A 12,142-nucleotide genomic window follows, 5' to 3' on the forward strand; every position below is an offset into this window, starting at 1 on the left:
ATGATCCTCCCCCAGAATTAACATGCTGCTTTAGGAACAGATGAAGCAGATAAACCCTGCCCTGGTATAGAAGGCAGTGATTTCGTTTCCCCTAACTAAATATTTCTTTGTCACTTGTCAACTGTCACTGACCTTTCTGCTATAGTTATGTCCTCAGTCTCCCATTCCATAAAGATTTTTAGTGCCTATTATTATCCATGTCTCCCTGATTCTCCCAGAGAAAGAATTCATTTTTTCCCTCTCATCGCTAGGCTCACTAAGGGAAGCTGAGCACACAATTTTAAAGGAGTTACAGAGTAGACCAGGGCAGGTTCTCGGGCAGGTGGATGGTGCTTGAAGCCAGGTCTGGGATCTGGAGAGAAGAGCATCCAGGTCATAGGAAGGTGATCAGCCCCTCCCCACGGGCCACTCTCCTAGCAGCTCACAATGACCCAGTTACTGGGGCTCTACTTTGGGCACTGTTGACTCACTTTCTTACCAATTTTTAAAGCCCTCTTTATATTTTCTACTTAAAATTTTAAAACTCTTTGATAAGCAATTTGTCTATTATATAGAACACCGGTTCTCAACTTACAGAGCATTAACCTTTAGTCTCTAGGTTATTCCATAACCTAGTGTTTGGGTCATACTCTTCAAGATAGTCCTTTCAAGAATTTTTGCCCAATCCACAGTTATCATGTCAGTCAGTCTTCCCACAATTCTTTCAGTTGGGCTTCTTTGCTCTCTAATGAAATATGGACACACTTCAAAAATTCCCCACGTGTCATCTTTGGGATCCAGTTTTCGCAAGCAGTTTATTTTAGGACCATGTTTAGGGTCAGAGGAGATGGATCAGCCTGGTTCTGAATTTTAGACACTCTAGAAAAAGAGAAGCATCAGTTCCTATTGAAGAGTATGTCAAACTGAACAGTATGAGAAACTATAGGAATACTGTATCAGTAAAAATACCAGGTTTAACATGTACAAAGCCAAGAAAAACAATGATACCAGATACTGAATTTATATTAGCATTGTCCTTTGAACTCCCAGCAGAAAAAACTGCTGAATGCAGATACCACACAGTGCAATAAAATTCACCCATTTTAAAATGATGAATTTTGACAAATGTATACTGTTGTATAACTACCACCACAATCATGGTATAAAATATTTCCATTACTCCAGAAAGCTTCTTCATGACTCTTTGGAATCAATTGCCTCCTCTATCCTGAGCCATTGGCAACCACTGGTCTGCTTTCTCTCAGTGTAGTTTTTGCCTTTTCTAGAACTTCATGTAAATAGAATCATAGACTATATAGCCTTTTCTGTCTGTTTCTTATTTAAGATAAAGCTTTTGCAATTTATCTATGTTGTTGCAGGTATCAGTAATTTAATTCCTCCTTATTGCTGAGTAGCATTTACTTATAAGGTTATACCAAGTTTATTTACTGGTTGATGGACATTTGAGTTGTTTCCATTTTTTGTCTGTTATAAATAAAGCTGCTCTGAATATTCAAGTACAAGTCTTTATGTGGACATGCTTTCTTTTCTCTTGAGTAAGTACTTAGGAGTGGAATTGCTGGACCATATGTTTGCTTAACATAAGAAACTTGCAAACTGTTTTCCAAAGCTGCTTTACTATTTGGCATTCCCACCAGCAATGCATAAGTGTTCTGGTTACTCCATATCCTCACCAATATTTGGTGTTATCAGTCTTTTTAGTTTTAGCCATTCTAATAAGCGTTAGGTAGTATCTCATTGTGGTTTTAATTTGCATTTTCCTAATAACTATTTTTTTTTAAATTCATTTATTTGGTTGTGCCAGGTCTTAGTTGTGGCAGGCAGGCTCCTTAGTTGCTGCTCGCCAGCTCCTTAGCTACAGCACGTGGGCTTCTTAGTTGCGGCTCACGGGCTCCTTAGTTGCAGCTTGCCGGCTCCTTAGTTGAGGCATGCGGGCTCCTTAGTTGCGGCATGTGAACTGTTAGTTGCGGCATGCATGCGGGACCTAGTTCCCTGGCCAGGGATCGAACCCAGGCCCCCTGCATTGGGCACACAGAGTCTTAACCACTGCGCCACCAGGGAAATCCCAACATTTTCCTAATGACTGTTGATGTTGAACATCTTTTCATGTCCATGCCTGCCATTTGTTGTTCTTTTTTGGTGAAGTATTTATTTGAATATTTTACCCATTTAAAAACATGTTTTCTTATTGAGTATTGTCAATACAGGTCCTTTCATCAGATATGCGTTTTGCAAATATTTTTTCCCAGTATGTAACTTGCTTTGCATTTTGTAACAGTGTCTTTTGAAATGCAAAAGTTTAATTTTTTAAAAAAATTTATTTTTTATATAATTTTAAAGGTTACACTTCATTTACAGTTATTACAAAATATTGGCTATATGCCCCGTGTTGTACAGTACATCCTTGTAGCCTATCTTACTACACCCAATAGCTTGTACCTCCCACTCCCCCATCCTTATGTCGCCCCCCTCCCCTTACTGGCAATCACTAGCTTGTTCTCTGTATCTGTGAGTCTGCTCCTTTTTTGCTATATTCACTAGTTGTATTTTTTAGATTCCACATGTAAGTGATATTATACAGTGTATTTGTCTTTGTCTGACTTACTTCACTAAGCATAATGCCCTCCAAGTCCATCCGTGTTGCTGCAAATGGCAGAATTTCATTCTTCTTTATGGCTGAGTAGTATTCTATATATATAGAATATATATATATAGATAGAATATATATATACCACATCTTCTTTATTCATTCATCTGGGTTTTTTAAAATATTTTCTGAAATTAAGATTTTTAAAAATTTATTTATTTATTTATTTATTTATGTCTGCGTTGGGTCTTCGTTGCTGCACGCAGGCTTTCTCTAGTTGCCGTGAGCGGGGGCTACTCTTCATTGCAGTGCGCGGGCTTCTCATTGTGGTGGCTTCTCTTGTTGCGGAGCATGGGCTCTAGGCACACAGGCTTAAGTAGTTGTGGCACACGGGCTCAGTAGTTGTGGCTCACAGGCTCTAGAGCGCAGGCTCAGTAGTTGTGTGCATGGGCTTAGTTGCTCCGCGGCATGTGGGACCTTCCTGGACCAGGGCTTGAACCCGTGTCCCTTGCATTGGCAGGCGGATTCTTAACCACTGTGCCACCAGCGAAGCCCTCATTCATCTGTTGATGGACACTTAGGTTGCTTCCATATCTTGGCAATTGTAAATAATGCTGCTGTGAACATTGGTGTGCATGTATCTTTTCGAATTAGTGTTTTTGGTTTTTTTTGGATATATACCCAGGAGTGGAATTGCTGGGCCATATGATAGTTCTACTTTTAGCTTTTTGAGAAACTTCCGTACTGTTTTCCACAGATGGAAATTGGCTGCACCAATTTACATTCCCACCAACAGTGTATGAGGGTTCTCTTTTCTCTGCATTCTCACCAACATTTGTTATTTGTGTTCTTTTTGATGACAGCCATTCTGACAGGAGTGAAGTGGTATCTCATTATGGTTTTGATTTGCATTTCTCTGATGATTAGTGACGTTGAGCATCTTTTCATGTGCCTCTTGGCCATCTGCATTTCCTCTTCGGAAAAATGTCTATTCAGTTCTTTTGCACCCCCCCTTTTAAAAAAATAAATAAATTTATTTATTTACTTATGGCTCTGTTGAGTCTTCATTGCTGCGCGCGGGCTTCCTCTAGTTGCGGCGAGCGGGGGCTACTCTTCGTTGCGGTGCACGGGCTTCTCATTGCGGTGGCTTCTCTTTGTTGTGGAGCACGCACTCTAGGTGCACGGGCTTCAGTAGTTGTGGCATGCAGGCTCAGTAGTTGGGGCTTGCGGGCTCTAGAGCACAAGCTCAGTAGTTGTGGCACACGTTGCCCATTTTTTAATTGGGTTGTTTATTTGTTTTGATGTTGAGTTGTATGAGCTGTTTATGTATGTTGGATATTAATCCCGTATTGATTATATCCTTTTCACATATTTTCTCCCATTCAGTAGGTTGTCTTTTCATTTTGTCGATGGTTTCCTTTGCTGTGCAAAAGCTTTTAAATTTAATTAGGTCCCATTTGTTTATTTTTGCTTTTATTTCCTTTACTTAGTAGGTGGATCCAAAAAAAAAATATTGCTGCAGTTTATGTCATACAGTGTTCTACCTGTGTTTTCCTCTAGGACAGCAGTCCCCAACCTTTTTGGTACCAGGGACCGGTTTCATGGAAGACATTTTGTCCATTGGGGTGGGGGGGATGGTTCAGGTGGTAATGCGAGTGGTGGTTCAGGCGGTAACGTGAGCGACGGGGAATGGGAGATGAAGCTTCGCTCGCTCACCCACTGCTCACCTCCTGCTGTGTGGCCCGGTTCCTAACAGGCCATGGACCAGTAACGGGCTGCAGACTGGGGGTTGGGGACCCCTGCTTTAGGAGTTTTATAGTATCTGGTCTTACATTTAGGTCTTTAACCCATTTTGAGTTTGTTGTTGTATGTGGTGTTAGAGAATGTTCTTATTTCATTCTTTTACATGTAGCTGTCCAGTTTTCCCAGCACCACTTATTGACGAGAATGTCTTTTCTTTATTGTATATTCTTGCCTCCTTTGTCATAGATTAATTGACCATAAGTGTGTGAGTTTATTTCTGGGCTCTCTTTCCAGTTCTATTGATCTATGTGTCTGTTTTTGTGTCAGTGCCATACTGTTTTGATTACTGTAGCCTTGTAGTATAGTCTGAAGTCAGGGAGCGTGATTCCTCCAGCTCTGACCTTCTTTTTCAAAATTGTTTTAGCTATTCGGTGTCTTTTGTGTTTCCATACAAATTTTAAAATTATTTGTTCTAGTTCTATGAAAAATGCCCCTGGTATTTTGATAGTGATTGCATTGAATCTGTAGATTACCTTGGGTATATTGTCATTTTAACAGTATTGATTCTTCCAATCCAAGAACACGGTATATCTTTCTATCTGTGTTTTCTTCAATTTCTTTCATCAGTGTCTTATAGTTTTCGGAGTACAGGTCTTTTGCTTCCTTGGGTAGGTTTATTCCTAGGTATTTTATTCTTTTTGATGTGATGGTAATAAATGGGATTGTTTCCTTAATTTCTCTTTCTGATATTTCCTTGTTAGTGTATAGAAATGGAACAGATTTCTGTATATTAAGTTTGTATCCTGCAACTTTACCAAATTCATTGATGAGCTCTAGTAGCTTTCTGGTGGCATCTTTAGCATTTTCTATGTATAGTATCATGTCATCTGCAAACAGTGACAGTTTCACTCCTTCCTTTCCAATTTGAATTTCTTTTATTTCCAAAAATTTAAATTTTGATGAAGTCCAGTTTACAATTTTTTTCTTTTGTGGTTCCTGCATTTTGTGTCCCAAGAAATCTTTGCCTAACGGAAAAAAGAAAAAATCAGTTTAGTTAGAAGAATGACATTGTTTACATTTTTGTAAGCCTCTTTAATGGAACAAGCTTAATCCTCCTATCTACCTCTGCATATAATCTCCTGCAATATGTTGTTTTGGTTAAAGTACAGGAAGAAAATCTAGTGATATGCAGGTACACAGTTGGAAAAGCAAGGAGTATTTTAATAGCCTTTTTAGATAACTGTGGATATTCTTCTTTGACAGTGCTCCAAAACTTGACAGCTGATAGTTTCTTAAAGTTTCGTTGCCTTGTGGAAACTGAAACCACATCATTGATTTTGTACTGTTTTATTAAAATTCATTGTCTTAACTTGCACTTTGAGTGGATCTTTTAACTGTGTTGGCTAGGAAAGGAAAACCTTTTCCCTCTATCCTAGTAGGTTCAATTCCTGAGGCCTGCGAATTAACCTGACAAAGGACAGAGTAAGGAGAAAAAGCCCAGTTTATGCATGCATGCAACATGCATACAGTGAAAGAATTCAGCAATGAGTAACTCAAAGGAATAGTTAGAATCTGGGACTTATGGGAGAACAAATGACTTCTTAAAAGTGGGGGAGAAAGGACACTATCTAGACTTTCGGAAAGATAAATGGGTGTTCAGGAGAACAAGCAGGAGTTTAAATTTGTGATAATATTTATACATACAGGTATGAATAGTTTTTCCGTCTCCTTCAGGGCCATAAAATTCCACTGGAGAAGAGATTTAGGGTAGGTTTTATTCACATTCTTTCTTCTGGGAGTAGCTCTGTCCTGAAGAGGAATTTATGACAGCCTTATTTACCAGAAGTTGCTGCTGTTAGCTAGAGAGAGCTCTGAGAAGGCTTTCTTTCCTGTGTCTGTTGAATCTCAGATGTTTTCATCTTTTTGTTGTTGTCGTTGTTCCATTTTATTTTTTATTTTTTTGGCCGCGTTGGGTCTTTGTTGCTCTGTGCAGGCTTTCTCTAGTTGCGGCCAGCGGAGGCTACTCTTCGTTGCGGTGCGTGGGCTTCTCATTGCGGTGGCTTCTCTTGTGGTGGAGCACAGGCTCTAGGTGTGCGGGCTTCAGTAGTTACAGCACGTGGGCTCAGTAGTTGCGGCACACGTGCTTTAGGGCACAGGCTCAGTAGTTGTGGTGCACAGGCTTAGTTACTCCGCGGCATGCGGGATCTTCCCAGACCAGGGATCGAATCTGTGTCCCCTGCATTGGCAGGCAGATTCTTAACCACTGCACCACCTGGGAAGTCCACAAGTATTTTCGTCTTAAAATAATCTTTGTACCAATTCGTGGGTTCCAAGTGAGCCCCATCGTTGATTTGGTAAAACAATGCGTTGATAATTTGGAAAATACTGGCTCAGAGTTATGCAGCTCTTCCAAGTGTTGATACATTTTATTATACAATGTTTAAAGAATCACATTTGTTGGGACTTCCTTGATGGTCCAGTGGTTAAGACTCCTTGCTGTCAATGCAGGGGGCACAGGTTCGATCCCTGGTCGGGGAACTAAAGTCCCGCGTGCTACGTGGTGTGGCCCAAAAAAGAAAAAGAAAAAAAAAAGAAAAATCACATTTGTTTATATCACTGTGGATCTCATCAGAATAGTCTTTAAGTAATGCGAAGCCTTCAAGCTCCCAGTGGCCCATGCAGACTTTCCAAAATTCTAATTTTTGCCTGAAAGCTCAAATGTTATTGTTGGCAACAAACACTGTCAGTTGTTTTCTTTGAAATAACAAGAGTAATTTGTTCATTTTCAAGAACGTGTCTGCTAAGTACTCAAATTCAAATAACCATAGTTTCTCAGTTGTTCTTTTAAGTAAAAATGATTTTACATGAAAAAAGAGGCTAGTTCAAGTCACAACTCAAACAGTCTCACATGTGCTTTTCCTCAAGACAACCATTGTATTTTGGCATGTAGCATTTCATAAACAGAATATTAAACAGTTATGTATTTAAGGGTTGAAATTTAATAGGATTATTACTTTTGATGGCTTCATCAAGGGCATCCTGAAGTAAAAGTGCCCCCCACTCCCAACTGCAAGTGTGTGGCAGTAAAGAATACAATGACTAGTAGTATAATTTTGATGCCACTGCCTTCATTTGTGTATGGTGCCAATATTTGTATCCACTATAATTTTCATACAAGTAGGAGCAGTGTAAGTATCAACACAATTGTTCTCAAATAAACCATGAGATTCAAAAGAGTTATTCATCTTGGATTAGGTCGGCATCACTTGTGTTTGTTGCCAGGAATTCATACATGACATCATCTTCAGTGATTAGTTGGTACCAATGCTAGATGAATGTAAACAAAATAGCAAGACTAGTCTTGTCTGTGGATTCGTCTGTTTGTAAAGTAAAATTACAATTCTGCAGATGAGCTATTAACCAAGTCTTCAAATTTGCAGCAAAATCTTTAATTTGGTGAATTAATATATCATTTAAAAAGGGGCACTGCCATGATTTATTTTACTGACTTCATTCAGCAGGCATGTAGCAATGTCACCTGTACCAAGCTGTGCTTCTCCAGTTAAGGAAGTACAGTAACTTACCCTAAGATGCTTCAGTGGCTTTTTCATTTCTAGCTTGAAAGGTGTTAACAGTTTTTAAGAACTGTAAAGAATTCATCACATCTGCATTTAAAATATTCAACTACTTTTTCTTTAAATTCTGAATGATTGATCTCAAAATGTCACTATAACTTAACTAGCATAATATAATTAGAAAATGTTGCATTGCCTAAGATACAGTAAGATAAATTATTAACATCTATAAAGTCAAGAGAAAGATGACTCTTGTCACACTTTGGTTTCTTATTTACAATTTTGCCTAGTTTTTTTGGAGTAGATTCTTCCTTTCCATGAGTCAGATAACTCTGGGCCAGTTGCATCTTTTTTAGTATCTTTAAATGTATGTATTGCAGCTGTGGGTTGAGAAAGTAAGTCTTCTAATCTCCCTGTTTGGAGTCAATGATTCATTCTTAAATATAAATGAAAAATTACAAATAAATTTTCTTTTATTTTAGAAAAAATTAAATTCTAAAATAATACATTTTAGATATAATTTAAAAATTGAGAAGAGTTTTCCAAAAATTTTTGAAGTATTATTGTAAAACAAAATAACAAAAAGTACTTGTTTCTACCTGATGTGTGAACTTTGAAATTTTACAGTAATGATTTATTGGATAGTAATGAGATTATAGTAAGTATAACTAAAGATAGCTGTAAGAGCACAAACAGAAGTACTGAGAAGGAAAATACCTTAAATTATACCCTAAATCTACTACCTTAAAAAATGCTAGAAAACATTAGAATACAGAAGCATATATTCCACTAGCCATCAGAGTGATGATCTCATTACACTTTGTGTAGTCTCAGGGAAACTCCACTGTAGACTCATGAAAGAATGAGAGTGAAAAAGGCAAATGAATTTAGTGTTATCATGAAACTAATTTTGCTTCATAGACCAGGCCCTCAAAGGGTTTTGGGGACCATGGACTGTGTTTTGCAAACTGCTGTTCTAGATTATTTCTTCCATACTTAGGGCTTCTACTACTGTCTCTGTGCTAGGGACACTCTCATCTGTATCCCAGCCCAGACTACTTATATACCCCTTGCCTGCTGAACTACCTGGACTATTTCCTCAGCTTGATGCTATGTTTCTCTCTGGCATTTGCATATGCTGTTTGATTTGCCCAGAATTTCCTGTTCCTTTTGTTCACTTGGAAAATTACTGAATTGTGAGCTGCTTGGGTGCAGGAACTAGGCATCTTTATATGCCCAGCTTTTAGCAGAAATGTGTAGCACATTGTAGGCTGCTTAGTAGATGGTGAGTTAAATTGAATCAAGGAAGAACTCTAGCCTCATAAACAAAAACTTTGCAATGCATCTCAGGGTAAAGTTTTTTCTCTTTTTGTCTGATCTCATTCATTCTATTAGGTTGGCCAGAAAGTTCCTTTGGCTTTTAAATAAAAATAAAAGACACAGTTTTCATTTTCACCAAGAACTTTATTGAACAACATATTCACCGTTTTGGTCCACTACCTTCTGCCATTTTTCAGGCAACTTCATAATTCCATCTTCTCAAAACTTTTTATCTTTTTGAGCAAAGAACTGGTCCAGGTACCTTTTACAGTCTTCCAGGGAATTGAAATTTTTTCCATTAAGAGAATTTTGTAAAGACTGAAATAAATGGAAATCCTAAGGTGCAATGTCTGGTGAATATGGTAGATGAATCAGAACTTCCCAGCCAAGCTGTAACAGTTTTTGCCTGGTCATCAAAGAAAGAAGCCGTCTTGCGTTATCCTGATGGAAGATTATGTGTTCTCTGTTGACTAATTCTGGATGCTTTTCATTGAGTGCTACTTTCAGTTGGTCTAATTGGGAGCAGTACTTGCTGGAATTAATCATTTGGTTTTCCAGAAGGAGCTCAAAATAGAGGACTCCCTTCCAATCCCACCATATACACAACATCACCTTCTTTGGATGAAAACCAATCTTTGGTGTGGTTGGTGGTGGTTCATTTCACTTGCCCCACGATCTCTTCCATTCCACGTTATTGTACAGTATCCACTTTTCATCACCTGTCACAATTTGTTTTAAAAATGGAACGTTTTTGTTACGTTTAAATAGAGAATCACATGTGGAAATATGGTCAAGAAGGTTTTTTTCTGCTTAACTTACGTGGAACCCAAATACCAAAGCGATTAACATAACCAATGATTTGGTGCAAAAATCATTTGGTGCGAATGATTTTCAGCGCTTGATTTGGATATTTTGAGTATGTCGGCTCTCTCCCGAGTGGTATAACATTGATTGTTCTCAATTAATATCTTGATTTGATCGCTGTCTGCTTCACCTGGTCTACCCAACCGTGGAGCGTCGTCCAGTGAGAAATCTCCAGCATGAAACTTTGCAAACCGCTTTTGACACGTTCGATCAGTCACAGCACCTTCTCCATACACTGCACAAATCGTTTTTGGGTTTCAGTTGTGTTTTTACCTTTCTTGAAATAATAAAGCATAATATGCCAAAAATGTTGCTTTTTTTCTTCCATCTTCAATATTAAAATGGCTACACAAAAATTCACCAATTTTGATAAGTTTTTTTTTTAAACGCATGGTGATATGACAGCTGTCACAATACAGTCTAACAAAATTATTTCGAATGAAGTTAAAGACAACTAAGCGCTACTGGACCCATCTTACGGAAAAAACCGAATGAACTTTTTGGCCCACCCAATATATTGGTTTGTATTAGTAGCTTCAGTTCAGAGAAAAGAATTTTATAACCTACCTCAAATTCAGGATGGCCAACTCCTATCTATATTAACGTATCCACCAGTATTTGTTTTGTTTCCTTTTGCCTTGTTTATAGAGTATAATATATTCTGAAAGGAAGGTATTTCGGCTGAGGACTCAACATCTTAATTTTTAGTTCTGTCTCTGACTGTTGAGAATATTTCACAAGGCGCTTATCATCTGCTTCTCTGCATTAAAATCACCTGATTGCTACCACCACTTGTGGTGGAAAAAAATGTATTCACATATTTTAGTTTCTCTAACATCCAAATGATAACTAACATTTATTAAGTTCTTACTATATGCCAGAGACTGTCCTATATGGTCTACATGTATTAACTCATTTAATCTGCATAATGGCTCTGTATGAGAGGTAGATTATTTTATTATCCCCATTTATCTTTAGGAAAATGAGGCAAAGGTTACATAAGTTGCCAATGGTTGCATAGATAGTAGATAGTAATAGGGTCTGGGTTTGAACTGTGAGCTTAGTTTGGCTCCAGAAGCTGTGCTTTTAACTGCTGTGAGAAGCTTCCTCTCAAATCTAATTACTTTTATCATTAACCTATGTTAGTACACATGCACAGATAGATGCTCGTTATAATATTTATAATTGTGAAATTGAAAATAAGAGAATACCTAAATCAATAATGGGATATATGTACAATGGATAGTTATTTAAAAATCACAGTTCTGAAGAATACTTAATGATATGGAAAAATACATTAGGATGAAAAAGATAAAAACCACAGTTTTTGTTTGAAAAGCATATATAATGGATTTATATGTTACATATGCGTATATATATATATACAAATATTTATTTTAAAAGACTGAAAAGAAGTATAATAATGATTTTTTGTGGGTAGAGCAAATGTAATTGTAGAGCAATTTGTTGGATGCTTCCCATGGGCTAGGCACCATATTAAATTCTTCATGTGTGTTTTCTCAGTGAACTCTCCCATCAGTCCCATGATGTAGGTCCTACTCGTTTCTCAGATGAAGAAACTGAGGCCTAGAAAGATTAAGTAACTTGTCAAGGGTCATACAACCAGTAAGTAGAAGAGTTGGGACCTCTGTATTAGGCTCTTGCTGTTTTTTTTTTTAATTGAAGTATTGTTGGCTTACAATGTTGTGTTAGTTTCTGGTGTACAGCAGAGTGATTCAGTTTTACGTGTGTGTGTGTGTGTGTATGTATGTGTATTCTTTTTCAGATTCTTTTCCATTATATATTATTACAAGATATTGAATATAGTTCCCTGTGCTATACAGTAGGACCTTGTTTATCTATTTTATATAAAGTAGTGTGTATCTGTTAATCCCAAGCTCCTAATTTATCCCTCCCTCCCCCTTTCCCCTTTGGTAACCATAAGTTTATTTTCTATGTCTGTGAGTTTGTTTCTGTTTTGTAAATAAGTTCATTTGTATCTTTTTTTTTTTAGCTTCCACATATAAGTGATATCATACGATATTTGCCTTTC

The 12,142-nt window shown here is 37.6% G+C and overlaps 1 protein-coding gene and 1 non-coding gene across 3 annotated transcripts in view; one reads left to right on the forward strand and one right to left on the reverse strand.

Annotated features, from left to right (window-relative positions):
• RNF214 (ring finger protein 214) overlaps window positions 1–12,142 on the forward strand; it is a 59,080-nt gene that overhangs the window by 32,453 nt on the left and 14,485 nt on the right. The gene's annotated exons all lie outside the window — the stretch shown is intronic.
• On the reverse strand, window positions 929–1,066 carry LOC114235819 (small nucleolar RNA SNORA8). The gene has a single exon (XR_003621900.1). It is a non-coding gene; the product is annotated as a small nucleolar RNA SNORA8 (small nucleolar RNA).

This window comes from Balaenoptera acutorostrata, chromosome 9, assembly GCF_949987535.1.
Source record: "Balaenoptera acutorostrata chromosome 9, mBalAcu1.1, whole genome shotgun sequence".
Taxonomy (NCBI): Eukaryota; Metazoa; Chordata; class Mammalia; order Artiodactyla; family Balaenopteridae; genus Balaenoptera; species Balaenoptera acutorostrata.